This window comes from Arachis hypogaea, chromosome 15 (genome assembly GCF_003086295.3).
Source record: "Arachis hypogaea cultivar Tifrunner chromosome 15, arahy.Tifrunner.gnm2.J5K5, whole genome shotgun sequence".
NCBI classification, from domain to species: Eukaryota; Viridiplantae; Streptophyta; class Magnoliopsida; order Fabales; family Fabaceae; genus Arachis; species Arachis hypogaea.
In genome coordinates, this window is record NC_092050.1 from 80,936,267 (window position 1) to 80,944,956 (window position 8,690).

The 8,690-nt window shown below is 41.0% G+C and overlaps 1 non-coding gene across 1 annotated transcript; it reads left to right on the forward strand.

Moving 5' to 3' along the window:
• The first annotated feature begins 4,040 nt into the window (after positions 1 to 4,040).
• On the forward strand, positions 4,041 to 4,147 carry LOC112753902 (small nucleolar RNA R71). The gene has a single exon (XR_003178264.1). It is a non-coding gene; the product is annotated as a small nucleolar RNA R71 (small nucleolar RNA).
• The last annotated feature ends 4,543 nt before the right edge of the window (positions 4,148 to 8,690 follow it).

An 8,690-nucleotide genomic window follows, 5' to 3' on the forward strand; every position in this document is an offset into this window, starting at 1 on the left:
ATCATCTGCTTTTGCCACTCCCCCTGTTGATTCGCCCATCTAGAAAATGATTCTTCTTGGCGATTCATCATTTGTAGTTGGAGCTCCTTCTATGCCTCTTGATTCTCCCAATATTGCCTAGATAAGCCATCAATGTCTTCTTGTAATTGGTGCATGTTCAAGGTGGCTACGGCTTGCTCCTCTAGGTTCTGCCCTTCCACAGCTTGATGGGCTACTCTCTTTCTTATCCTTCGTTGAGGTAGGGGAGAGGCAACAGCATGCATACGCCAGACAGTAATTGGGATACCAACTTTATCTATTCGAGGTTTTTGTCTTCGAACACCACCCTAGCCTTGTCACACAGGCAGAAAATGGTGCTAGGGTAGCCTAACCTTCCTCTAGAATCACTTTTCTCAGCCATCTTCCTAATGCCTTGGACTATGAGTTCATGCACCTTGATCTCTCCCCCTTTAAGTATACATTGCACCATTGTTGCTCTCTTAAGATTTACCTCTGAATTGTTTCCGGCAGGGAGGATGGATCTCCTTACAATTTCGAACCACCCCTTTGCTTCAGGGGTGAGATCACCTCTTTTGATAAATTTGGGCTTTCCATTGGGATCTCTCACCCAGTCCGCTCCTTGTACGCAGATATCTTTCACAATATATTCAAAATTAGGACTACCATCTATTCGAGATTGATAGCTCTCTTCTTCGAATGGTATGGTTCGTAGCTTCAACACCCTTATGATGCTCATGGGACTAAAATCTACAGTTACTCCTCTCACAAAGCTTGTATAAGATTCCTCTTTCTTATCATACCTCACTTCATTTGCGTAAAATTCTCTTACGAGCGTTGCATTTATTCTCGCGGTGACTGGATCGGTGAGGAGCTCCCATCTTCTCTTTTCTACCTTCTCTGTGATTTCGGGGCACTCAGTTTTCTTGACTTGAAAGCCTAGCTCATATATGATCTCCTATCAGCCATCCATCTAAATTGAAGTGCATGGTGAAAGGTTCTAAACTTCTTTTCATCAAAAGAGCGTTGCTCCATAGGCTCCTTCCCCTTCCTTCTTTTAGAGCTTGATGATGCCATGAGTAAGAGTTGATGTGTGAAAGTGTTGAGGGGTTGTGGATAATTGGTGGAATTTGGTTGGGTTTGGATAGGGTGAGATGAAAGGATTTGGGTTCCAAAGGTGTGAAGTATAAAGAATGGGAATTAGAATGTGAAGGGGAGTACGGACTAGGAATCACTTATATAGGAAAGTGATGAGTGAATGAAAGGTGTGGATTGATGGGGTGGTTGTGTGATGGACGGATGGGGTTTAGCAATGGATGAGCACAAGGATCATCAACTTTATGATGGGATTAGTTCAGTTTCCAAGCTTGTTCTTCTTCCAATGTTGCATGGCAACAATTCCCAATGCAATCCCCTTGAAGACACGTGTATAGTCCTCTCTTTTTGTGGTGGCCGAATCCTCCTTCAATTGTCCCATCAATTCTCCTACAAAATAAAAGAAATATGATTAATAAAAATTGTGGAAAGTGGCAGCAAAATTTAAAAAAAAAAAAGAAGAGAAAGAGTAACTACTTTTTAAATTTTTTTTTTGTTTCTAGTTGCTAATTGCCATTCATGAGTGCAAACCAACTAACCAACTAAATGTCCATGTATGCAACATTGGTGACACCAAACTTAGTTTGTGGCACTGTGGTGTAAGAAGATTTGTTCAAGGTGCTAAGAGTGATATGCTATGAGTTGCATTCATGTTCTCTTAATATGCCTTGAACACCAAACTTGTTCTTCACTATATGTTGCATTCAAGGATATGTCAAAGTTGATTTATATTTCATGAACCTTGCTTTATTAACTACTTTAAAAGCATGTAAAACATGGGTTGCCTCCCATGAAGCGCTTCTTTAGCGTCACTAGCTTGACGTTCTGCCTTTTGTCAAGGTGGCTGCTAGTGCTTCAGATCTTCTCCTCTTGCAGTAAACCTATATCTATTGGCTTCATCAAGGATCTCTACATGTTCTAGGGAGAGAACTTTGTTGATGGTGAAAACCTTGGGTAGCTGAGATGGGATAGTGGGGAGATGAGGTGGGATATTTGGGAAGTAAGCTGGAGAGAAATCTTCTGTACGGATCTTCTTATTCCTCCATCTCCTTGGTGCCTTCTTCTTTATTTCTTTTGTTGTCATCCCGCTCTTTGTGGTCTCTTTTCCTAGGGCGATTTTGTTGCTGGTCTCATATGATTCTGGTGGTTTTGGCTCCACTTGAGTTTCCTTTAGCTGTGAGACCTTCTGGCTTTTTTTCTTATCAACCAAGGGGATTCCCAGGTGTGCATTTTGTGCTTCAGTGCTTGTTTCTTCCACCAGTGCTTTGTTATGATTTTCCCTTGGTTCTTTGTTTTCCTGGTCTGCTTCTTGTGAGGGTTTGAAGACATTGAATGCGAGTTGTTCATCATGTATCCTCAGTATTAGCTCTCCTCGCTCCACATCTATGAGTGCTCTGGCTGTAGCTAGGAACGGTCTTCCCAATAGGATTGGGTGGATGGCACTCTCTTCCATTTCCAATATGACAAAATCTGTGGGGAGGAAATAGTTTCCCACTTTCACCAACACATTTTCAACGACTCCCACTGCTTGCTTTTGAGTTTTGTCAGCCAGCCTGATGACTACGTCTGTGGGCACTAACTCATTGATCTGCAACTTCTTCATTAGAGATAGAGGCATTAAGTTGATGCTTGCTACTAGGTCATAGAGTCCCTTATCAATCAGTGTTTCTCCTATGGCACAGGGGATGTGAAAACTCCCTGGGTCCTTCTTTTTTGTAGGCAACTCTGTTTGAATGAGAGCACTGCACTCCTTATTCATTACTATTATTTGTCCTCCCTTGAGTGAGCTTTTCCTGGTTAGCAGCTCCTTCATATACTTAATGTATGAGGACATTTGTTGGAGGGCCTTGATGAATGGTATGTTTACATGGAGAGATGCAAATATGTCAAGAAACCTTGAGTATATTCTCTTCTCTACACCGCCATTGAGTATTTGGCGAAAGGGTGCATAGAGTCTCAGCAGCTCCTTCTGTGTGATTGTGGTTTCTTGATGATTCTCTTCCTGCTTTCCTGCTGATGTATCTTTAGGTTGTTCTAATGGTTTGTTTGGCTCTTCTTCAGTCTCCTTATCACTTATAGTAACCATCTTGCAATCTTCCCATCTGACCTTCTTTGCTTCACCTCTCGGATTTTTCTCTGTGTCACTTGGGAAGCTATCAGTAGGTTTGGGGATCTTCTCAGAAAGGTATCCCACTTGAAACTCCAGCCTCTTGATGGTGTCTTCCTGGTTCTTGATATTGGCTCGCACCTCCTCCTTGAACACTTTGTTATCTTGGATTTCCTTACATATGCCTTCAAGTAGAGTTTCAATCCTTGAGAGTCTTTCTTCTGATGATGGAGAGTTGAGATTGGAAGGATGAGAATGGCCATTTTGACTTTGGTATGGATGTTGAGAAGTGTTGTTAGGTGGGTGTTGATATGTCCTCTGTGTGGAGTGTTGGTGAGTTGCATTGTTGTTGGGGTTGTGGCGTCTCTGATCTTGGCCTTGATCCTGTTGGTTTCCCCATCCAAAGTTTGGGTGGTTCTTCCAACCGGGATTATATGTTTTGGAGTATGGGTCATGGTGCTGCCTAGGTGAATTTGCAATGTAGTTGGCTTGTTCCTGATCACCCTCTGCTTCTTCATTCACTCCTTCTTGAGCTGCTGCTGAGGTGGTGATTGCTGCCACTTGATTCCTGTCCATCTTTTTGGTAAGGTCAGCCGACTGCTTGGTAATAAGCTTGTTTTGAGCTAGCAGTGCATCCACATTGTTCAGCTCCATCACTCCTCTAGTGTTGCCTCTTTCAAAAGCATAGAAGTAGTCATTCTCTGCTACAGTCTCAATGACATCTATGGCTTCTTCAATGGTCTTCTTCTTATTCAGAGATACTCAGGATGAGTGGTCTACTGCTTTCTTTGAGTCATACGAAAGGCCTTCATAGAAAATGTGCAACTGCACCCATTCATTGAACATATTTGGTGGGCATCTTCTTGTCAGGTCCTTAAACCTCTCCCATGCTTCATATAGAGTCTCACCATCTTGCTGCCTGAAGATTTGTACCTCAGCTCTCAACCTGTTGATTTGTACCCCAGGTTGCTAAACTCTCCTTTGGAAAGGATTCCAGCCATTTAGATACTTTGTCCTTGAGTGAGAAGGGAAACAGAAGTAGTCTATAGGTGTCAGGGTGAACACCATTAGACTTCACAGTATCGCATATCCTCAGGATGGTGGTTAGATATTGATTGGGGTCTTCTTGGACACTTCCTCTGAATGAAAAATTGTTCTGAACAAGGGTGATGAGCTGTGGCTTTAGTTCAAAGTTGTTGGCATGTATGGTTGGCCTTTTGATGCTACTTCTACAGTTTCCTGGATTTGAGTTGATGTAAGAACCCAGAACTCTTCTCTCTTGTCCAGCCTGATGTGCTGGACCTTCTCTGCCATGGTTGTGAGCCTCTTCTTCATAATGGTTCTCCATATTCTCATCCATGTCTGGTTCAAAGTATTCCTCCTCTTCCTCAACACCAACTACTCTCTTCCCTCTTGTTTCCCTCCTTAATCTAAGGAAGGTCCTCTCAGGTTCAGAATCAAAGGAAGTTGAAGCCCTGCTTCTTCTACCTGTCATACACCCAATAAGGCACAAGCAAGAAAGATAGATGCAGACAATATTTTCTACAGAAATGCTGTTAGTGTGAGTGATGCAATATATCAAATAGTTAGTGGGTCAGTGAACTAAATATTAAAATAAAATGCAGGTAACACCACTAATGGGTGAAAGGTAAAGGGAAAGAAATAACTAAAACTAAAAGTAAATTACTCAGATGAAACTAAATCAAACAAAAGGAAAATGCTCAATCTAGTTATCCACCAATTTAATCATTGTTGATACAAAATCAATCCCTGGCAACGGCGCCATAAACTTGATACACGGAAATTTGTCTCTCAACAGATTTTCCTCGGCAAGTATACCGAATTTTCGTCAAGTAATAACTCACAAAAGAGTGAGGTCGAATCCCATAGGGATTGATTGGTCAAGCAACTTTAATTGGAGGAATGTTCTAGTTGAGCTAAGCAGAATTTGGTTTGAGAGTTGCAGGAAATTAAATAGCGGGAAAGTAAATAGCAGAAAATGTAAATACTGGAAATAAAGAGCTGAAAATAGATGACGGAAAATAAATTGCAGAATCTTAAATGGGAATGGGGAAAATGATCATAAAAGTAATTGGCAGAAATTAAAGAGAATGGGTAAGATCAGAAATGGGGAGTTCATTGGGCTTAGGAGATGTTGCATCCTCCGGATCAAGTTTATTTTCATCTCTTCCTCAATCAATGCATTCATTGATCTCCTTGGCAATCTTAAGTGATTGAATTCCAATTCCTTGGTAATTCAATCTCTCAAATCTTGATCAATAGCTAATTCCTTGGTCCAATTGCTCATGAGAAGAGATGAGGTATGGTCACTGATTATACCACATGTATTTCCAAATCAAAGTGTTGGTAGCATTATATGTCACAATATCCATCCAAACCCCAATTTGGTCCAACATGAGAAAGCATTTCTAGCATGATCTCTTCAATCCTCTTCCAAGGTTCCGAAGAGATCCAAGTATGAATAGCTTATTTTCCAAGATAACTACTCAATTGGATGAATATTGAAAGCTTTCTAGTAAAATCAAGAGAAAAGAAAGAAGAAGAATAATGAAAACTATTATTGATCCATCAAATTACAACAGAGATCCCTAACCCAATGAAAGGGGTTTAGTTGTTCATAGCTCTGGGAATGGAAAACAAAGATGGAGAATGCATTCTGAAAAATTAAACTAGAAGTTGCAGAGAAAGTAAAAATACAGAGAGTAATTCTAATAATGCCAAAAGCTCCTTTCTAGTTCAAAGTTCTCCCTATTTATACTATTCTTCTGATCTTCTAGTTGCTTCTTCAAATCTTGGATATGGGCCTTTGGATCTTGAGTTGAAGCAGTTATCTTCTTCAGTGGGCTCAGCTTTACTTGTAGAGAAAGTGTGCAGTAGGTATGGACTTTAGCTTGGGGCGTTAGTGGCGTTAACGTTAAGTGAAACTGTGGGGTCGAGAACGTTAGTGACAATCACCTTTTTCACTAACGTTCCTAACCCAAAAATGGTCCACGTTAACTTCAACGTTAGTGGCACTAACGTGACCACTAATGTTGCTTCTTGGCCCTTCACAAACGTTATTGGGGTTCACCTTTTCCAATAACGTTAAGAGTACCCCTTTCTCCCTACGTTAGAGTTCACGTTAGTATAGTTAACGTGGCCTTTAATGTAGGCTTGCCAAATCTTCGAGAGCATTAGTGACACTTACCTTTGTCACTAACGCTTCAAAACGCCCCTTCTTCCCATGTTAGAGTTCACGTTAACTAGGTTAACGTGACTTCTAACGTGGTATTGATAGCCATCTCCAACGATAGTGACAAAGGTGAGTGTCACTAACATTGGCTCATCATCCCTCTTCTCCACGTTAGCTTCCACGTTAATGTAATTAACGTGGCAACTAACGTGGCTCATAGTGGCTTAATCCAACGTTAGTCACAAAGGTGAGTGTCACTAACGTTGGTGATTCCTTGCTCCCTCCACGTTAGAGTCCACGTTAACTAGGTTAACGTGACTCTTAACGTGGCAAATATGAGCTTAGTCCAACGTTAGTGACAAAGGTGAGTGTCACTAACGTTGACATTATCTTCCTCATCCACGTTAGAGTTCACGTTAACTGAGTTAACGTGACTCTTAACGTGGCCAGCTGCCACTTTGGAACGTTAGTGGCACTTACTTTTACCACTAACGTTGGAGTTCTACTTCTCTTCCACGTTAGCTTCCACGTTAACATAGTTAATGTGGCAACTAACGTGGGCTATGATGGCTCACGAAGGCGTTAATGGCAATCACTTTTCTCATTAACGTTGCAAGCTAGCCTCCATTCCACATTAGTGGTCACGTTAGCTAGACTAACTTGGGTACTAACGTGGTTCTTCCTTGCTTCCTTTGTCCTAAAATCAAGCAATAAAGTGCATCAAAACTCTAATCCAAGTTATGAGACATGCATCATTCAATTTTGTCATTTAATTCATGCATAATTCTCATGAAATCATGTAAAATTCACAATGTTTGCTTGAATCAAGATGTAAGTGATTATTTACCCAAAAATTGCTTATTTCCTAAGAAAGTGCATGAAACTACCCTAAAACCATAAAGAAAAGGTCAGTGAAACTGGCCAAAATGCCCTGGCATCACCTTCTTAGAGATAAGACAGTTATCTTATCTTATCTTATCTTATCCTTGAGTGAGGTCATCTTATCTTCAAGGGAACCGCGCTTATCTCTGTAGGCTTGGACTTTCTTTGGATTTGGGTCACGTTCCTCTGTTTAGGCCCTATTTGGGCTTTTTCCGGCAATTTGGCCGAGCTCTTTGAGAAGAGGTCGGATAATCCTGACATGAAAAGGTCGGACAGTTCAACCCAGGGTATGAACAGTGCCCCTGCTCAAGTATGGTCTTCCTTTTGAGGTCGAGTCCTTTAGTTTTAGGACTTTCGATCCTTCTCTGGTGAAGCCGAACTCGAGCATTTTGTCGATCTTTTTGTAGAGCTTCCTTCTGAATGCGGAACGTCTTTCTTTATTCCTTTTTTGAAAACGCGCGTTTATTGCTTTGGGAACGTGCGAGGGTTTTTAATGACCCCTTAATTCCTCTCTTTGTTGCCGTTTTCCCTCTTTTCATCATTTTGAACTTTAGTTTTTTTGAGGATTTGGCTTCCGTTTCTTCTTCTCTTTTGCTCACTGTAACTCCCCTCTTTTTCTTCGTTTTTCTGTCTTTGCCTAAGACTATTTCCACGCTTCTCTTTGTGGCATCGTTGGTGATTACTAGATCTTCCTTTGTTTGAAAGGTCTTTTTTGGATTTCACCTTTCTGCCTTCAACTTCTTCTGCACTTACTATTCTTTCAGGTTGGCTCTTCTTTCTATTTTTTTACTTCTTTCGTCGTTCTTCCCCTTGTGTTATCACTGTGATGTATGTTTTCTGGTTTTCTTTCGACCTTGTGTATGCTCTTGGCGTTTTCCCTGATTGTTGACGCTTTTTAGGGTTTTGCCTATTCTTTTACTGCTTCTGATTGTATCTTCGTATTTGGAGTTTTGGGCTGATAAACTGTTTTATTTTGGAAAAAGGATTGTGCCTTTGATGAATTTGCCATATTGGTAGCTTTCTTTACTGATAGACTTGTAGTAGATAACATTTTTTTGATGGTTTGCTTTTGACTTTCTTCTCATGTTGTTACTTGTTTGGAAGGGGATTTGTTTTTCTTTGCCGAGAGTTTTGGGGTGTAGCCTTATAGACTTTTTCTGAAATCCTTATTCTATCCCTGCCTCCAAAGGATGCCCCTAGACCTTGGTGTGCGTCTTAGGATTTTCTTTTTACTGTTTGCGTTGCTCTGAGTCGAGTTGTTTTGATTTCGCCCGAGCAGTTTTGGTTAGTAATCCCTTTTCTTTTTCTTGTTGTAGGACTAGTTGGCCATGTCTTCTCACAAAAATATTGTTGAGACGTCTTCTAAGGTTCCTGAGGGGATGTCTGACTGGTTGGACTCCCTTGTGTTGCTGTGTG